This window comes from Kogia breviceps, chromosome 7 (genome assembly GCF_026419965.1).
Source record: "Kogia breviceps isolate mKogBre1 chromosome 7, mKogBre1 haplotype 1, whole genome shotgun sequence".
NCBI lineage: Eukaryota > Metazoa > Chordata > Mammalia > Artiodactyla > Physeteridae > Kogia > Kogia breviceps.
Window position 1 is genome coordinate 3,412,689 of NC_081316.1, and position 16,086 is coordinate 3,428,774.

Consider the following 16,086-nt stretch of genomic DNA (forward strand, 5'->3'; position numbering starts at 1 on the left):
CAAACAGATATTTTTCTAAAGAAGACATACATATGGCCAACAGGTGTGTTAAAAGATGTTCAACATCACTAACCATCAGGGAAATGCAAATTACACCTGTTAGAATGGCCATTATCAAAAAGACAAGAGTGACAAGTGTTAGCCAGTGTAGGGAGAAAAGGGAACCCTTGTACATTGTTGGTGGGAATGTAAATTGGTACAGTTTCTATGGATAACAGTATAAATGTTCCTCAAAAAGTTAAAAATAGAACTACCATGTGATCCATCAATTCCACTTCTGGGTATACATAAGGAAGAAATTAAATCAGGATCTTGAAGAGATGAACACGCTACATGAACCTTCATGTTCATTGTAGCGTTACTTACCATAGCCAAGATGTGGAAACAATCTGTGTCCATTGACAGATGAATGGATAAAGAAAAAAAAAAAATATATATATATAATAGAATGTTATTTGGTCATGAGAAAAGAGAATCTGAGACAACATGGATGGACCTCGAAGGCATTATGCAAAATGAAATAAGTCAGAGAGAGAAAGACAAACACTGTATGATCTCACTTACAAGTAGAATCTAAAAATGCCAGACTCATAGAAACAGAGTAGAATGATGTTGCCAGGATCTGAGGGTAGGAGAAATGAGGAGATGTTGGTCAAAGGGTAAAACTTCCAGTTATAAGATGACTGTTTCAGGGTTCTAATGTATGGTGACTATAGTTAACAATAATGTATCATTTACTTGAGAGTCGCTAAGAGGGTAGATTTTAAATGTTCTCACAATACACACACAAGTAAAATGGAATTATGTGGAGTGGTGGAGGTGTTACTTTATCGTGGTAGTCATTTCACAATATATACATCTTTGAAATCATCATATTGTACACCTTAAACTTACACAATGTAATGTGTCAATTATATCTTAATAAAGCTGGAAAAAATGAGTCAAGAATACTGAAAAATAGTATGCTATGTTCGAATTGAATTTCTTACTTTAATTTTTATTGATGCCTCCATTTTTTTTACTGTTCTTATTGATTTTAGTGGCTACATTTAAAAGGCCGCTGAGGGCTTCCCTGGTGGCGCAGTGGTTGAGAGTCCGCCTGCCGATGCAGGGGTCACGGGTTCGTGCCCCGGTCCGGGAAGATCCCACATGCCGCGGAGCGGCTGGGCCCGTGAGCCATGGCCGCTGAGCCTGTGCGTCCAGAGCCTGTGCTCCGCCACGGGAGAGGCCACGACAATGAGAGGCCCGCGTACCACAAAAAAAAAAAAAAAAAAAAAGGCCGCTGAATTTTCTTTTCTTCTCTTCTCAATTCTGTTTCTTTTACCTCTAGGGTTAGAGAGTGACAAAAGTATGTTATCATCTGTGAGTTTTTCTTCTGCAGTAAGCGAGATCCTAAATAAAAAATTTGCATATAGGTGCTAATTAACGATTTAGTTCAACCTAATCCAATCCATTCATTTATTTAACAAAATTTTATCGAGTACCAAATTTGGTAGGTTCTGTATATACAGAAAAAGTATTAGGAACATTTCATTATTTCCCAGAGATGGTTACATTTTTAGAAAGGATTCGTGTATATTCAGAAAAGGGATACGCTTGATCCAAGGAAAGAACATGGAATAGTGCCCACAGCAGTAAGTTTGGAATCATATAGACCTGAGTTTGAATTTGACAAACATTCATTGTTTGTACTTTGGGAGAACAGCAAATACTTTAGGGGCTGGAGCTTAAGGAGAAAGTGTGGCAGGGAAGGAGATGAAGTGCCAAGAAATGAACTTGCATAGAGCAGCCCAATCAAGGATTCTTTGTTTTTTGAAAAAGATGGTCCAAATATCATCATCATTTTTCACTGAGGGGTATTAAGTTAAGGGGTAACATGATAAGTCTGGAAATTTCAAAGGACATTCCAAAGGACATTATGCAAGTAAACTGCAGAAGAGGAACAACTTGGACACAGGAGAGCAATTAGGAAACTAAGGGAGTTTGTGAGGATCCAAACAAGGCAGCAGCTTTGGGGTCGGGGAGAAGGAGATGGGTATAAAAAATGCCAAGTGTTAGAATCTGCAAAATTTTACCGATTTGCATGCTTACTATTTGTGCATATGTGCATGTGTATGTGCGTGTCCATGTGTGACATTAGACTTGGAGGTTATATATAACTCCCATTCAATATAATAAAGCACTTCCTGAAAATAAAGCTTTCTGAACTGGGAAAGGGCTGCCTCACAAGATTGTCAATGGAGTTGTTCAGGCCTAGGTTCTAAGTTGTGTCTGGGTCCTTAAGGCAGGGATAGATTAGATAAGCAATTTCCAGACATTGTCCCAGATTAAATTTCCACTAGCCCACGATAGCAAAAAGAGAAGGGTAAGGGCAATGGACTGGGTCTATCCTATGAATTAGTTGAATTTCAAGCAAAAATCTTCAGTTGGTGATTAATCCTATCCTATATTGTTACAGCTATAATTTCCTTTCTTATTTTTATTTAGTAACATTTTTTTACATATTTATTGGAGTATAAATGCTTTACAGTGGTCTGTTAGTTTCCGCTTTAGAACAAAGTGAATCAATCAGCTATGCATACACACATGTTCCCGTATCTCCTCCCTCTTTTTAGTAACATTTTAAAATGTAAATATCTGGCAAAATCCAAAGTTGGAAACATTTGTTGAGCCACTGTATATTTATTCATTTTAAGGATGTGAAAGGTGTTAAAGTCTGGGACTTGCTAGACTGATGACCTTTAAGGACACTTTGGTCTCTTAAATTTTATGCTTTTATCAGACTCAGAATACATCTGCCTGGAGAAGTGCTTTCATGTAGATCCACAGAATGGTGTGATCGAGGTTATTCAAGCTTTCATAACACAAATCAGTTGTCTCAGACTCGTACTGCAGAAAATGCTCCCTACGTTCCCAGCCTTTTTGGAAAGCCAAATTCTAAAGTGACATTGATGACATCTTAGAAATCCTTGCTCGAATGTTCCTTTCACAGCAAGATGCGGCGCACGGGAAAAATGTTACGAACCAAATTGCTAGTATCACTCACCACAGTCGACTATTTTGGCGCCCACCACATACAGACCTACAGACCTGTGTCAAACCATCTTCCGTACGTAAGTTCAGCGGCCCGGGGGGCCTGGCAGTCCAGACTCTTTTTCCTTGACGTGCTGCTGGCGAGCAAGGCCATTAAACTAAGCTTCAAGTCATAGAAGGGTGCCTCGAAGTGCCTGTGCAGTCAAATGCCACAGGATTTCAAATGGAAATGACATGAATTAATTTCCTGAGAACAAAAGGAAAGGAAAAATCGGAAGAAAGGCAGTTTCTTGGAACACAATACGCAAGATTGATGGCACCCACTGATTGATTGGAGTGTCAGAAACACACCTTTCAGGTATAAATTAAGGTGCTGAAAGAGTTTGGGGCTCTCTCGCTCTCTCATTCATATGAAATATTAACTGATAAAGTCAAGGTAAAATTAGTTTTTCTTGGTTATCGTTTAACTTCTTCTCGACCCCCAAAGCTAAACTTTTGGACGGCTGTCCCTGGTAAAAGATGATGATACCTGCTCAAAAGGTATCTCACTGTACGAGGAATAAAATAAAAATTCCTTGTGTTGGCTTAGAAAATATTACTTTTCCTAGCTTCAAGCCCCTCTCAGCCTTTCTTCAACCTTATCTTCCTTCATTGCTCCCACACCTTAGCTTCTTTCTGTGTGGACAGTAGGGTCTTGGCACTAGTGGTTCCCTCTGCTTAGAACATTGTCTCTCTGTTCTTTGCAGGCACTGACCTTTTTGATCTTCCGAGAGAGACCGTCCCTCCCAGGCAGCTGAGGTAGCCGCCCAATGTCCAGCGCATCTCCATATTTTAATTTTGGGCAGAACACTTATCCGATTGTCTCCATTTGTGGAGCTGTCTTCGTCTGCTGCAATGGGTTGTCCATGGGAGTAGGGGCACTGCCTTTCTTGTTCATGGCTGTATCCTCTCTTCACGGAATTCACAGGGAAGATATGGGATCCAAATTTTTTAAAGAAGAGCTAAGATGGTAAAAAGTGAGATTTGGAAGCCAACTGCACAGCATTGGTAAGGAGTAAAGGTGGGGATTTGAGAGGGAGGCCTGTTGTCCCTTGAACAACTATTCTTTTCGTTGCCCGTAGGTAGGGCTTAAATGAATGACAGCTATGCACAGTCTTATATATATATGCTGTCAGATACAAAAAAAGGGAAAAATATATGTTCCTAACTTCTACCCATATATATAATAGTGCGTAAAAGCTTGGGCACTTGAGTCCCACAGCTGAGGTTTGAATATTGGCTCCACTGCCTCCTATCTGTGTGATCTTGGGTAAGTCACTAACCTCTTGAAGTCCAGAAGACCTCATCCATCATTGGTCCCCCCTATTTCATACATTTATGAAGATTAAAGTGAAATAATGCATGAGGAATAGTTACTGCAGTACTGGCGTCTCATGAACACTCATTAAGTATTAGTGCTATTTGCTATTGTTAATATGTATATTTTACCAAGCTCTCAGTTCCTGTGAGTCCTCTCCTCTCTCCCACATGTTGTTACCTAGCCAGCCAAATGTTTCTTTTTTTTTTTTTTTGGCTCTCCCATAATAATGCAGCATATGTGACCAAAAAATACAGAACCTCACTCCATGCTCTCTGGGGAACTCTTCCTTGGTATCTCTACATATTTCATTCAGCCAGAATGTCTGGCTAGAGGTTAAAGTTACTTTCATCCATACAAATACATCGCAAAATGAATGTTAAAACTGTTTTTGGAAGCATATTCAAGAAAATGTCATTTTGTCCTATCGCTCCTATGAAGATTTAGTTATTGTATCTTTAAAAAGGTCAAGCTTTTCTTCTCTGTATATTTCTAAAGAAAGCTTCAAATGTGGTTGACCTTGAACTAATTGCTTTACCTTTCTGTGTCTCAGTTTGTCTGATTTAAGTGAGTATAATCATTCCTAGCACGGTAGCTCTTCCCTTCATGGTGGTGAGGTGAAAATTAGTTTCTCATGTTCAAAACCAGAGTCACTTTCAAAACTCCCCCTGACACACACCCACACATTCGCTCATTTGTCAGGCTCTCCAGTTCCCCCATGGGTAACTAACATTTTATTGCATGTGTCTCTTCCTGCACATAACACATGCTTTCACTCCAGTTCAGACTCTGAACACTCTGCCCTGGTCCCAGACTATCTTTTAGTCCTCAGTCTCTCTCTGTCCTCCAGCGGAGCCCCCTCACAGCTGACGCATCACTGAAAGCCCCAGCTATCATTTAAAGGAGCAGGGAACATTTATTGAGTGCTTACTATGTGTCAGGCACTGGGCTAAGCGCCGGACATGCATTGTCATTGAACTACAGCTCCAGTGATTGACATGTCCACCTTCAGAGACTCTCATTAGCTTCTTGATTATGTCCACATTCCTCACTATATTGTGACCCTAATCTTGGTCTGTCATTTACTATTTAATGATCTCAGGCAACAAAATACTTCAGTTTTTCAGATAAGGAAATAACAATACAGCCTCATAAGGTAACTGCAGCGTTCATTATCTGTGGCGCAGTTTGGCATTTGGGGCCAGATACTTATTTGTTTTGTGGGGGGACGCTCTATGCCTTGTAGGATGTTTAGCAGCATCCCCGGCCTCTATCCACTAGATGGCAGTATCACCCTGCCTTCTCCCTCCCCCCACCCCCTCCCCACCCCCATTTTGGAAATGGAAGTGTCTCTAGACATTTCCTAAACATCTTCTCAATACAAACATGTTGAAAACTACTAGGGTGCTGGCATGAATAAATTAGATACTTTTAGATGCTGGACATAAACGGTCCCTTTACGTCTCTCAGTTCTTGGGAACTCCTTGTACGTTCCCACAGGTCCCAGCTTAACCAGAGGACCTGTGGTTCCCAAGATTAGTCTTAGGTTTTCCTGCCTCCTTGTTTTGTGGTTCTTTCCACGGACGACACCCTCTTATGCCACTTCTGCCTTGAAAACTCTTAACCATGCTCCAGAATACTTCTACCAGAAATGTCACCCCAATTTTCCCAACTGAATTATACTTCTCCCTCTAAACATTTTTACCATTATTTTTCTACCTCAACTATTCTGCCAAATTTTATAGTCATTGGTATAATTGTATCATTCTCCTGTTGGAGCTGAAAATTCCGTGAGAACGAGACTCTTTGTTTTTTGCCTTTTTAGCCACAATAAAAGTGAGCACGATTTCTGTCATATATTATTTGCTCATTAAACGTTTGTTAAATCGAATTTAGAGCACCGAAGAAATAAATAATTTATTGTAAGGCAACTCCTCCAAATGTTCAAGTAAACCAAAAAATGTTAGAGAAGAAAAACTTAAAATTGTATCCAGATGCTTGTTGAAATCATCAGATAATTGAGCCAATAGAGTTTCACTGTTTAAATTATTCATGCGACTGCCTTGGTTCTCTGCTTCTCTTCGCACACGTAGGGACAGTTGAGAAAGAATTATAGTTGTCATTTGAAAACTATTAAGTGATTTGCCTACTGATGGAATCCGTATTCTTTTGCTAGAAACAGAATTTATCAAATAAAGGAGGTACAAACAAACCTACACTATTGCTTTATTAATCAAGAGGGAGGGCCAAGGAGGCAACTGCCTCTGTGGGATGATGCAAGGTGGAAAGTGAAATGGAACCTTTTTTTCTGCCTGTACCTGTTGTCTTAGAAAAAAGCACCCCCGTCCCCGTCCACCACAGGCACACACACGCACGTGCACGCGCGCACACACACACACACACACACACAGAGTTTGTTATGGTAGGTGAAATTCCTTGCTCTCTAGGAATTTGAAACCTAGACAAGCTTATACACAGCCACTGTTATGTGATACATCTGTGATAAAGTAGAAAAGACACTGATCTTCAATTTGGAAAACATGAATTCAACATTACCTCTCAACATTACCACTTAACAGCACTGTGACTATATTAGGTTGAATAATGCCCCCCCCCAAGGATTTCTATACCCTAATCCCCAGAACCTGTGGATAAGTTGCCTTATGTAGCAAATGGGACCTCACTGGTATAACTGAGTCAAGGATTTTTAGATGAGGAGATTATCCTGGATTATCCAGGAGGGCTCCAATAAGAGTAAGTAAGGAGGGTCAGAGTTAGAGAGAAATGGATTTGAAGATGTCACGCTGCTGTCTTTGAATAAAGAACAAGGGGCCGCAAGTCAAGGCCATTGGAGGCTGGAGAAGGGCAGGAAACAAACTCACTTGGAGCCTCTAAAAGGAAAGCAACCCTGCTCACACCTTAATTTTATCCCCTTGAGGCTGGGTTTCGATTTCTGAGCTCCAGAAACATAATACATTTGTGTTGTTTTAAGCCACTAAGTTTGTGGTACTTTGGTATAGCTGCCGTAGGAAACCATGACAGTGAACTTGATTAAGTCTACTATCTCTTTACGCCTCAGTTTCCAAATTTCTAAAATTTGGGCAATATCTATGTAACCAGATTGCTTGGGTGATATAAAAAGGTAAAGTAGTAGGCATTGGTTATTTTAGCCATTTTACCATGTTTTAGTTATTCTTTTGATATAGCTTCTCAGTTTTCTTTCCAGCACTTAATGTTCAGACACTCAGACAGAGTTGACCACCTAATATAGTCATGTGGTAACAAATAACTTGGCCAACCTATTATTAACAGAACTGGTTGTGAGAAGGCAGGTGACGCAAGGCATGCCAACCACAAAATGTTTTACAAGGACAATAAGGAAGGAACTTGATCCACTGAGGCTGCCAAAGTAATGTAAACCTGTAGTTGTTTGGGGAATTCTTTGCCACCACATAGGAGAGGCTGCCTGAGACAAATGCCAGCAGTGATGAGAACAGAGCTATGAGATTAGCAGTGATAGATTGCACATACTAGTTATTGAGTATCTAGATCTATCCAGGCCTAAAGCTACTCCGTTCTGAGAATTTTTTGGTTACACGAGCAAATAGAATGTATGTGTGTATGTGTGTATATATATATATATATATATATATGTATATATATATTTATATATATCAGGTAGATTGGATTTTATTTGCTCAAAATGGAAAAAAAAGCTACTTAAAAGCGTGTCACAAGGGATATACTATAAATATATAAAATCAAGTTATTTTTCTGTATGAAGTATAAATGCTAATGGTAGAAAATTCAGATAGTACTGACAAAGTGCTTAGCCAAAATAACGAATCATCCCAAACCCCGCAACTGGAGATAATCACTATTAATATATGAATTTTTTAAACTCAACTATGAATTAATGCAAAGTGTAGTAAGTAGGAGACTTTGGGGTGGTTTTCTAAAGAGTGAGGCATCGAAACTTGACCTTGAAGGATAAGTTTGATCTTGATAGGCAAAAAGAAGGAGGAATGTTTTGATAAAGGGACAAAGATAGTTCAATGGAGAAAGGATAGTCATTAAGCAGGAAGTACCGCAAGAATTCGATATCCATGTGCAAAAATGTGAACTTTGGTCCATACCTCATGCCACATGTGAAAAGTAACTCAAAATAGTTCATAGCCGTAACTGTGAAGTGTGAAATTATAAAGCTTGCAGAAGAAAGCAGAGGAGAAAAATCTTCATGATCTTGATTTTGGCAAAAATATTTTAGGGATTCCCTGGTGGCGCAGTGGTTGAAAGTCCGCCTGCCGATGCAGGGGACATGGGTTCGTGCCCCGGTCCGGGAGGATCCCACGTGCCGTGGAGCGGCTGGGCCCGTGAGCCATGGCCGCTGAGCCTGCGCGTCCGGAGCCTGTGCTCCGCAACGGGAGAGGCCACAGCAGTGAGAGGCCCGCGTACCACACACACAAAAATATATATATATATTTTAATATAATACACATGATCCATAAAATAAAAAAATAATAATAAATAGGACTTCACCAAAGTTAAAAGCTTCAGCTCTTGAAAAGACATTTTTAAGAGAAACGAAAGATAAGCTACAGACTGGAAGAAAATATTTTCAAAAGACAGAACCAGAATACATAAAGAACTCACAGAACCTAATAAGAAAACAGACAACTCGAACAAGAACGATGCAAATAAGCATATTAAAAGATACTCAACACCTTCAGTGGCTAGGGAAATGCAAGTTAAAACCACCAGGAAATACGGTAACACTATATACCTGTTAGAATGACTAAGATCCGAAAGTGTTGGCGGGGAAGTGGAGGGTCTAGAACTGTCACTCACTGCTGGTAGGAATGTAAAATATTAGACGAGTTTGGTTTACTGTATGATACAGCCATTCTACTGAGTCTTTATGCAAAGGAAATGAAAGCATATATCCATACAAAGATCTGTGTACCAACGTTCATAGCATCTTTAACTGCAATAGCTAAAAGCTGGAAACAATCCAAATGTACATCAAAACCTGAATGAATAAGCCAACTGCGGTATACAAATATATTGGAATATGACTCAGCAATAAGGACCACTACACTTTTGAGAAATGAAATGGCATGAATAAATATGAGAATAATTATGAAAAGAATCTGGACGAAAAGAATTATATACTATGTGATTCCTTTTACATAAAACGCCAGCAAACAAAGTGAATCTGGGGCTTCCCTGGTGGCGCAGCGGTTGAGAGTCCGCCTGCCGACGCAGGGGACGCGGGTTCGTGCCCCGGTCCGGGAGGATCCCACGTGCCGCGGGGCGGCTGGGCCCGTGAGCCATGGTCGCTGCGCATGCGCGTCCGGAGCCTGTGCTCCACAACGGGAGAGGCCGCAGCAGTGGGAGGCCCGCGTGTCGCAAAAAAAAAAAAAAAAAAAAAAAAAAAGTGAATCTGTAATGACAGAAAAAGATCAAGAGTGGCTTGTGGCTTGGGAATGCGTTGCGGGAGTAGGATCAGAACAGAAGGAGGATTTGGGGTCATTAGGGAACTTTGGGGGTGACAGATAAGTCGATTATCTTGATTATCTTGATTGTGGAGACCAAGATCAAGAGTCTGTGGAGACTGTTTGGTAGTGTTTATCTATATCCAAACTTATGATATTGTTCACTTCAAATACATCCAATTTATCACATACGAGTTATACCTCAAAGTTGTGGAGCAAAAATGAATGGGAAGGGAGAAAGCATATGAATGATTACAAGGAAGGGGACGGGGAGATCTGGGCACAGTCAGTACTCCCATGTGGCCGGATAATAGAGAACATCAAGAGAGAGGAAGACTGTCAATTGCATGTGGAGGTATTTCAAGGTAGTTAAGAGCAGCGTTCTGAAGCCAGACTTCCCAAGTTCAAATCCTAACTTTGCCATTTACTAGCTGTGTGACCTTGGGTGATGGATTTTTCTCAGTTTGCTCATATTAGAAAATGGAAATAAAAAATAGTACCAGCTTCAGAGGGTTGTCCTGAGGGTTAAATAGATATGCAAACTTAATATATGCAAACTATTTATCCCATGCAAACATGACATGGTTACAATAATTTTGGCCATTCCTGTTATCATTATTTCTTAACAGTTGTATTGAGGTATAATCCATATACCATGCAATTCACTCATTTAAACAGACAATTCATGATTTTTAGCATATTTACAGTGGTGCAACCATACTGCAGTCTCGTTTTAGAACATCTGGTCATCTCACAAAGAACCTCGCTACTCATTAGTGGTCATTCCCCATCCTTCTCACCTGCCTTTGGCAACCGCTAATCGGCCTTCTATTTCTACAGATTTGCCTAATCTGTATTCAAATTGATATTGAACTGTATCTATATCATATTCATATTCAACATTTCATATAAATGGAATCATACCATATGTCATCTTTTGTGTCTGGTTTCTTTCATTCAACATAGTGTTTTCAAGTTGCATCCATGTCATAGGATATACCAGAATTTCACTCCTTTTGATTGCCAAATAATTTTCCATTGTGTGGATATAAGACATTTTATTCCAGTTATTACTATTGCAGAATAAAGTGTTTTTGACCAAAGGGGAAGGAAAAGGAAGGAGCAGAGGTGTGATCTTAGTAGGTGTCTAGAAGCCCAGGAGCAGCAGGGAATTATACTTGACTAGAGAAAAGAAAGAAGGGTTAAAGAAGAAAACTGAGCATTTCACAAACACATGGCAGAGACTCACTCACTTCCTCAGGGCTGGCACAGCCTGGAGTCCAAGGAATAACAGGTGACTCATTCATTCTATGCAGAGGCAACATAAAGAAGAAATTCCTGCTTTCTTACTCCCTGGTTCTGTCAAGTCATTTCAATCCTTGAAATGTCAGTTTCCTCCAGTCATCTTCCCACCCCTCCATCCATCCCCTCCGGCCCTGGGCTTACCTCCCAGGCCCCTTTGCGAGCATCATACCTTATAAAGGTAAAAAGTATTTTATTAACCAGAACATATTTTTTAAAGTACAAAAATGCTTCAACAGTACAGTATTCTAGAGGCATTTTGAAATTGTTTTCTGATACCAAAAAATGCTTTAGAGAGCCCTGAATTTCTTAGGAATTGATAGACAAGTAAAGAACAAATCAGAACAAATCACCACCCCCAACTAGTCATTGCGGTTAGTTAAAAATGTTCCAATAGACACCAATGTCCTTGTAGTAGGACTCTATTCTATTCATATTGTACCACGTTGCTTGCCACAATTTGCAGGATATCGTGATATCTCAATAAACCTATTTTTAAAGCAAAAACCAAACTGCATATTATTGTGCATCAATCAGTGTGTGCTATATTTTAATGAAACGGTAAAGAGGTATTATTGATAATAACCTAGCTTAAGTTTAATGATCATGTATTATGTGTCTGACAGTATGCTAATTTCTTTACATTCATTGACTCCCAATAACCCTTCTGTATAGAGGACCTGAAGGCAAGAGAAGCAAGTAACTTTTTTAAGTTTAAAAAGTAATATGCAAAGCTGGGGCTTTATCCCAGTTTGACTTAAAGCCAAAGCCTTTGAAAAGGATTTTGGTTTACTTTTTTGTTTGTTTCTTTGCTAGAATTAAGGGTAATAATTACGTATCATCTCACACGCAAAGGCTTTAGATTCTAAAGGAAGGATATGGAGAGGCTGTCTTATTTTGCCTTTTCTTTAGACTCCACTTAAAAATATTCCAAAAAACATACACATCAGTTATGCTATTTCAACCTCCACTAACCAGCTCACCTGAGCTCTCTCCTAATTCACATTACACTCCTTGAGGACACTGAGGAGTCTTCAGATCCTCTGTGTCATTATCTCTGCCAAAACAGAATATGTCTCCATATTCTGTGCCACCATACTTTATGCTGTCATTTTTTCCCAAACTTTTCAAAACTCAGCTCATCCATGAAATCTTCCGCAACTGGGGCGGAAGCCACCCAGACATTCTGTTAATATCTTCAGTGTGATTGACATTTCTCTCCTGAAGTGTGGCAAGAAAGCATATGCATATATGTGGGCAAGCGCATATAGCTTTATGTTAATGTGCATCTGTTCTTCTCATCTCTACCATATACTATTAAGATATTAAGCTCCTCGGTTCTGTCCTTGCTTCACTCCACAAAAGAGAATATAAAATCACCTGGGTCATGCCAGTAACTAGCTCCACAGCATGATATACATGTTCAATAAACATTTATTGAATGAGTGAGTGAATGCTCCATGACGACAGGGACAGCCTTGAAGGCTGTCTCGCACACGGAGAAGATAAGATCACATACAGATGTAACTGCAAATAGCTTGCCTTCTCAGGTATTTTATTTTTCAGCATTCTTAGCTGAAATGTGCTGTGGAACAGCTGAGACGTAGCAGGTACATTTTCCTTTCACCTCTGTTTTCCAAACGGTTACCACTTAACCACATACTCTATCCTTAGAGTGTGCTTTTCCCCCTTCAAGTATGATACTACCATACGATGCTATATGCTTTGGACATCTTTCCTTTAAAGCTATGGAGGTCTTTCATGTCTTGTTCTTTATCATAGATGTATTCCTTAGGTTAGGACAAAAGAAGAAAACTAAAGACGAGCCATGGGGTTCTAACCCACCAATTCCCCTCTTTTGTTATTACAAAAAAAAAAAAAAAAAAAAAAAAAGGAATATCTGAAAAATCCAAAGTCAGAGTCCTGTGGGCCTCTTGCTTTGTTATATCTGATGTCAGACTTTGTGAATGTTACTGTTACTTCAAACAACTGTCATCAGAAATAAACATTATAATGTGTTCCTTTCTACAGAGTCAGAAGGGCTGCCAAAGCTTCAAAGGTTTGAATCGTACTGCCTAGATTTTAATCCCACATCCACCTCCTTTCTATTTGAGTGACCTTGAACAGTTACTTCTCTTCCCCTCAGTGTCTTTATCTTTGACATGAAGGTTGAAAGGGTGCTTGAGGATTCACTGAGATAATTCCTGTGAAGAGGCTTAGCTCCAGTAATAGGCATAGGCTGTCCTTCCTCCATTACTGTTACCAGCCATTATTTTTAAGACAATAGTAATGATAAGATAAGAGGTTACCAGTCAAAATCTCTTAACAGAGAAATTCCTAACCTTTCATGGCATCAACACAGATCCATCCAAGAATGCTGAGTGGAAAGCGATTTCCTGGGAACTTGGATCTACTGGGCTAGAGATGGGCTACTCCCATCTTAGCCTTAAGTGCAAAGGACCCTTTCTTTACCTCAGGGTTACTAACTACTCCATGAATGTGGTGTGGTGGTGGTTCTGGTTGACAAAAAATGTTGCCTGCCATTTCGGTACAATGAATGTTGCCCTCCATCAAGCCATCAGCCACTGCAACTTCCCCCAGTGGTGAACCCTGAGGGGAATTCAGGATGGAGAAAGACAGAATACTGGCCTTAGATAGTTAAAATGCATATGAAAGGAATAATTTTGATGAGCCCGGACTCTTGGATCTTCCTATACATAGAAAACTACTAAAATTATTAACTTGAGATGTCTTGTTTTTTGTGATTAGCAGTAATCTCTGGATGACCAACTACATGTTTTTTGGTTTTGCTTTTTCAGCAAAATCTCCTATATATTCTGGCTGGCTTCTCCCTTACCTCTTTGGAAGAGTTCCTCAGAGCTATCGGAGAGGCTGATTCCTGGGCTGTAGTCCTCAGTAAGTGCCTGGAATAAAAACATAACTCTCAACTTTTAGATTGTCCATTTTTTTAGTGGACATTCCGATATTCTAGAAGGGGCAGTGTCAGCAATTTGGATGAAAGAAAAGGGGGCTTAGCTTGAAGGGCATTTACTTGAGAATTTAGTTGCTTCCAAAGATTTGATAGTGGTTATACAAGAGCTCAAGTTCTCCCAAGCAACACATTGGCATCTTTCTGAGCAGGGACCCTTTCTTTTGCACTTGACAGGCTTTCAGGGTTGTGAACCTGTCATTTTCGTCACTGCCACTCAGGTACTCTTTTCACTGAGAACCAGATATGTACCACACCAGAAGTAATCTTGGCTTTACCTTGTTACCGAGCAGCACGCGTATTATTGCCGTCCCCTTTCAATCATCCTCAATGTCTCTTTTCAATTCCTAGCCCTGGTAATTACATCTCACATTCTTGTTCTTTAGTCCTATTTATAAACGACCAACTGGTTTTGTTTGAAGTCCCCCCCCCCATGCTTTTTATCCTATTGCTAGTGGCCATAGCCCCTCAATTCTATGACTTACAGCAACAGGCAAGAGATGTCATCACTTATAAACTAGGACAATTGGAGTCACAGTTCAGCCCCATTCCCAGGAGAACATGATAGGTCCACAGATCCACCTCCTTTCAAGGCCTCATTCTGGAGTGAAAACAATATGGATTATAAAGAGGTAGTATGTGTATATATCTTTTCGTGGAGGTAGAGGGTCTTCTCTTACCCTTTGAAGAACTTTTCCTTTAGTTTGCAATTTATTTTTTTCTCTCAGTTTATATACTTACATGCCTATTTATTTCTATTAAATAAAGAATATATGAAAAGAATAAGCCATAACCGTATCATTCAGATATTTTTCTATATATATAAAATACATAATATATGTGTAACATATAATTATTGATATCATATTTGCATAAATTACTGTAATCAGATTTCTAAAATTAATAATGTATTGTGAACATATTCTCATGTCTATATATTCAGAGAAGCAGCTTCATTACTAATGACTGTATAGTGGTTTATTATATCAACAGGCCATATTATAAGAAATCTTTTGTTTTCAGGTATTTTCTAATATACTGCAACTGTTTACAATGCTCCAGTGCTTATGCATGTACATATATCTATATTCATTTGTTTACTGATTTCTTTAAGATAAATCTTAGAAAAGAAAATGTTAGGTCAGAGGCAGGCACATTTTAAAGACTTTTGATAACATGCCACATTAGTCTCCAGAAAGTTTTATCAAGTTACACTCTCAACATCCATTTATAAAGACACTATTTCTCTATACTCTTGTCTCTACTGAGTGTTTTAATTCAGTTTTTAATGTAAAGATCTAGGAGGAGGCATCCCATAGGGCTTGAGGTCTCCCTGAATAGGGCTACATCAGATTTATGGTGTAAAAAGATTTGTTAACGAGGTCCTGAGTCATGGGAATGTGGGCATGCTTTTTCTATTACCATGAACTCTATGAATCAGCTCTAATAACTATTTCAGCCACTACCAATACTGCCACATTTCAGAGACAACCCAAACTGGAAAAAGCTATGTATTTTTTATCAAAAAATTTCCATGGATGTGATAATAGCAAATATCCTTTTAGTTCTCTTTAGATTGGGGCAATAATATTGTTTCACTTGAAATTACATATCTCGTTTGAGACATTGGGGGATCTAATTTATAGATAGGTTTCCAGGAATAAGTGGAACTCTATTTGCTCCTAAATAAAAATGTCAATCATCAAGGAACAGCCACTGCAATTTACCCATGTAGAAGTCTACTTTTTGTATGTGAATCACAAACCTGACAAGGCTATTTGGAACCTTATTTGTTCCAATCTGTTGCACTGTTCATTTGACCACCTTGCAGAAGACAATAATTCTCAATCCTTCTATTAGCAAGGACAAGTCAGAAATAAGTGCTGGTAGGCCAATTCCTATTAGGATAA

General features: G+C 39.3%; 1 protein-coding gene across 24 annotated transcripts in view; it reads right to left on the bottom strand.

Moving 5' to 3' along the window:
* The window catches only part of LRRC4C (leucine rich repeat containing 4C), a 1,217,033-nt gene that overhangs the window by 177,140 nt on the left and 1,023,807 nt on the right, over positions 1-16,086 (bottom strand). For 18 of the 24 annotated variants that reach the window (XR_010841223.1, XM_067037022.1, XM_067037019.1 and 15 more), the window contains 2 exons: positions 14,662-14,777; positions 14,045-14,111 (listed from right to left, as the gene is read on the bottom strand). The gene's annotated coding sequence lies outside the window, so the exon portion shown is untranslated. Of the gene's footprint in view, positions 1-10,809; positions 10,828-14,044; positions 14,112-14,661; positions 14,778-16,086 lie in introns of those variants that run through there. The other 6 variants (XM_067037027.1, XM_067037013.1, XM_067037011.1 and 3 more) reach the window with 3 other exon arrangements.